The following is a 4,856-nucleotide window of genomic DNA, read 5'->3' on the forward strand; positions in this document are numbered from 1 at the left end:
ATGGGCAGGTGCCTTTCTCATCCCTACGCTCTTCTGTGATGAACACAGGTAGGACCCAAAGCCCCTTATCACTCCCTGAGAGCTAGTGGTTTCCCCTGGATGCCTCCTTCTCATCCCTACGCTCTTCTGTGATGAACACAGTTAGGACCCAAAGCCCCTTATCACTTCCTGAGAGCTAGTGGTTTCCCCTGGATGCCTCCTCCTCTCCGGGTGCTGAGAGGGGTGGTTACCGCATAGGCCCGGCCCCCCTGCCTGTGGGAAAGCAGTCCTGCCCCCAGGGGCACAGCTGGGGAAGGACAGCAGCTTAGCGCTCACACCCAATAAACCAGAGCTGCGAGGGACATTCTCCGGCTCCAAATCACAGACCCGACAGGGAAAGGCATCTGATCAGAAAACGACACCGTTTGGGTTATTTTAAAGCTGGATTTGCGCTGCCCTTTACGTGGGGCCCCTCCTATCACAGGATGACGGTGCCAAGTGATCCTGGTGGCTGCCGCTCGCTTGTTTTTCACTGTAGAACAAGGTCACGTCTGGTTCAGGGGCACGATGAGGTTGTATAGACAAGAGGGCCACCCCCAGCGCAGGCCTGTTTCCTGCTCACAGGACGTGCAGTCGGTGGCCTGGGCCAGGTTCTGAGGCTCAGGGGCCTGCTGTGAATACAGGGAGAGCTTCCTGCCCCCCCCCCCCCCCCCCAGCCCATGCTGCTGCCCCAACTCACAACTCCTGTGCCGGCAGAAACATCACGAAGCTAGAAGGGAAGGTTCTAGTCTCAGCTCTGCCAATGATAATAAAAAACTTACTCTGCATTGTGTGCTAGAAGTTCTACGAATCCTGAGGAAACGAAGACACAGAGGGTGTAAATCACCGAACTCATCAGTGGCAGAGCTGGGATTCCCACCCGTGTCTGTCGGCAGAGCCAATTTCTTAACCCATGGGCTGCTGCCTCTTGAAAAAATGGGTGAGTGATTTTGGGCAAGAGACAAACTCTCTGCATTTCAGTTTCTTCTTTAGTAAAATGGGGACACTATTCAATTCCCAAATGTCTTAAAAAGTGATTCTCAAGCTCAAGATATTGGATATGAAATACTTTGTAATTTAGAAAATCCTATACATGTGTAAAGTATTACATTCCTCAGAAGAAGAATAAAAAGATAAAATGAGAGGGTTGATGAAAAATACTCTTAGAAGTGGAAAAGTATAGACAGTACTTTGCTTATCAATACTACTGTCATCTGAGAAAGGCCAGTTGGAGGTGAATAGGTCCTTGGACTCCATAAAAAATTGGGGTGTAGCTTAATTTGATTTCGGCAGGCCAGAGAAAGTCAAGACCCTCCTCTCAGGAAGAGCATCTCTGTGCTGAGCCGGCAAGGCCTTGGGTGAACCTGAGAGGGGGTGGTGAAGGATGGAGAAAAGACAGACAAGAGAAGAAAGCTGGGTCTCGGTGGGACGCTGCCCCCTCTGATGGAGAGACAGTGCCACAGCCTGCAAGCCAAGTCTTTATCTCATAGCTGATGCTTTGAGGCAAAGTAAGGGCGTGGTTAAGATGTTTACAACGTTCTCGTGGGTTTTGAATCTACTCAATTACATGCACCTGATCAAGCTTTGTTTACTTGCTGCACCTCCCACGGCCCATATCACTCAGCCACATGGGACCACAGGTTCGGACCATAAGGTCAAGCTTACAATTATAGCCTTTGGTTGTGCTAGGATTTGCACGTGGCTTTGCCACGAGAGGATCGTGCCCTCTCATTAGTCCCAGGCTTGAACCTTTCCAAATACTGTAGCCGCTCTCCACGCATCTCAAAACTTATTTCCTTCCCTCTTCACTATCATTACTCTGCCTTCTTCAAACTGAGACCCAAATGAGGTGGAAAAAAATCTCTATTGAGATCCAAGACAAGATGAAATCTAATCATTCATTTATTTTCATGGCAAGTGTTTAGAGAACATTATCAGTGTCCTAGAAACGGGCCCGGATGGAAGGACAGAGTCTGAGCTCTCTAAGTGATGTTCTGGAGCTCGGCAGGGCCTTATCTATGACCCAATCCAACCTCTGGAAGGAAAGAAGTCCAAGTCCAGAGTAGTGAAGAGATTCGTCCAACTTCACTATGGCCCGTGACTAGAAGCCAGCTCTGCAGATGCCCAGGCCAAGGTGTTCCACCCATTTCGTTGCTTCCCTTCTGGGTGAGTTTGGGGCGAGTGGGAATTTGTTCAAGATACTTACTGTGTCCCTGCGACAATTCCAAACAATGTCAGAGGATTTTTTTTTTTAAACTCACCTTTGAAATGGTTCCTTTTCGGCCTTTATGTGCCTGAAGAACTAAGTCGGTACAATCTAGTTGGGGTTCATGTTTACTGTTAATCCCCTGATATCCTGTGGCAAAGTTTTCCCCTTTAGGACTGAAATCTGCACCCATTTAGGGTGTTGTGTGTTCCTGTGAGCTGAAACAATCAATCACCGCCATTCAATGTCAGCAAATGCCAAGGAAGCAGACTTTGTGCCCCCCTCCCGCCCTGCCTTCTCTCTTAGCCTCTTCCCCTCCCCACGGACAGGAAGGCAATTCAAGTGCTTTGATGTTACTGCTCCCCCCACTTCAGTGTAACCTAAAGCGGAGGAAAGGACCTTTTACCTGGGTTGGGTTGGAGGTTGGAGAGTATGTCTCTCAGGGGGAAATGAACACCATCATCTTTTGAGCCCAGAAGTCATCAGATTCCTCCTTCCGCGGTAAAGGGCCCTTTCCCTCCAGCTCCCAAGTGGCTCCAGCTGGGTGTGTGCTCACAGCTGGGTCACCGGGAAGACTTTCTGGGGACATTTCTACCTCTGCAAGTTTCAGGAGCTGCTGTTATTGTGGCAACGGGTCCCCCAGCTTCTCCAGTCTCAGCAAGGCTGCCCCACCCATGAACACGCTTAGTGTGCAACTGGGAAGTGGGTGTATTTTCACAACCAAGGGGCAACAGAGGAGACGGGTCCGGGGCTTCCCTAGCTCTCATGGAACTTGGGTTCTGTCATCTGGTTTACTAGTAGTTAAGGGGATTTCGCAGGGTGTGGGCTCTATGGTGTGTGTAGGAAGATGGAAAGAAAACTGCCAGATGGCAACAAGGATTCCAAGCCTATCAGAAGGAAAGAAAAACATTACTCACGGACACAAGAGGGCTGCCAACTTCATTTCTGGAAAAGGCAACTGGGCGCAGGCAAAGTCTGTTAGGAGCCTAGGTGGAGAGGAACTGTGAGATGACAGAAATTCATTTCTCACAGTTCTGGAGGCTGACAAGTCCAAGGGCAGGATGCTGGTGGGGTAGGTTTCATTTTAAGGCCCCTTCTCTTGGTGTGAGGTGCCCACCTCCTCATCATACGCTCCCATGATGTTTTCTTCATGCGAGTGAGGAATGAGGAAGCCATGATGCATCTTCCTCTTCGTATAAGGGCACTAATTCCTTTATGGGGGCTCCACCCTCGTGACCTCATCTACATCTAATTTCCTCCCAAAGGCCCACCTCCTAATACAGTCACATGAGGACCAGGACTTCAACATAACAATTGTGTGTGTCTAAGTATGTGTGTAGGGGGGGAGGAGTGGCACAAACTGTTTAATCTTGAGTTGGAGGATATTCTGATTTCATAGAAGGGAATACTAGGGCAATCTTCCTCATAGAATATAAAATGTGGAGTCAAGGACAAGAAATATTATTATATTTATCATTGACATGTAACCTTAAGTCAGCTTCCATATTCATTCATCCAAACGACAATTAGCCTAGCTAGGCAGCCAAGTTAACCCACAAAGATTGGTTACCTGACACGGGAGAACGATTTTGGGATAAAGAGGAGGTCGTTTTGGAGGGGCACAAGAAAGAGGAGAAATGGTAGAGAAATGAATTTTTTAAAAAGGTTTTCTTTTCTGTTGTTACTTAGTTTTGTTTTGAAGGAAAGGGTTTCAGAAATAAACACAGAGAAGGGAGGCTACTGTGAATGCCATATGCCACTCACAAGCCCAGGAACACACCTGTACATGGGCGACTCCCCTTTCAAACATCAGAGCACCCGCTTTCTCTATCTCATCCAAACAGATCATGGAGAAGGAAACTTTTTGGGTCCTCACCCCTATGCAGGACAGACAAGGCTGTCTGCAACAGATCTGGTGCTAATTGCCCCGCGCTCCCCACTGGAGCCCATGGTTAATTCCAAGGAGGTTCACACTGGAGACTGCAGACTCAAATCTTGGCTGCAGAGCTATTCCACACCATGTGCTGTGCAAATGTGCCCTGGCAGAAGGAAGGGCTCCGCTCCACAGCAGGCGGGCTTCTCGAGCAGGCCTGACCCAAGCTCTAAGTCATCTAGTTCCTTCTTCTCCTGAAATGCACCGTCTTCATTCTCCCTGACCTTCCTCCTTTGCTCCTCTACCAGCTCTTGCCCTCATTCAAATCCTGGTCTGGAGGCTTATTCGGGGGCCCACGAACAGTCGGTGATTTCACCCCCACAGGGCCAACGCCTTGGCCTACGCTGATGCACACGTCTTAGATTCATTAGCGTTTTTGTTTTTTCCCTTATAGTTTTGATCTGTTGTGTTCGGGCGAATAGTTGCTGCAGCAAATGTGGTTGGGAAGCCAGCAAACCTCTGGAAGAGGGAAGAGGGATGTATGTTATTTTCTTTTCTCAAGTTATTACTTCGTCTTTGAAAAGTTTTCCCTGTAGTGTCCTAGACGTGGTTTAGATGAGCTGTTAGAGGTGTGAAGTGAAGAATTTTAAACCTGAAACCAAAGGATTTCCAAGATAACTCAGAGAGCAAATGGAGGATAAAATTATCTTTGTCTTCATGGTAATTGTATTCCTTTCAAATCTGTGTCTGAGGCAGGGA

The sequence above is a fragment of the Myotis davidii genome, unplaced genomic scaffold, assembly GCF_000327345.1.
Source record: "Myotis davidii unplaced genomic scaffold, ASM32734v1 scaffold1019, whole genome shotgun sequence".
NCBI classification, from domain to species: Eukaryota; Metazoa; Chordata; class Mammalia; order Chiroptera; family Vespertilionidae; genus Myotis; species Myotis davidii.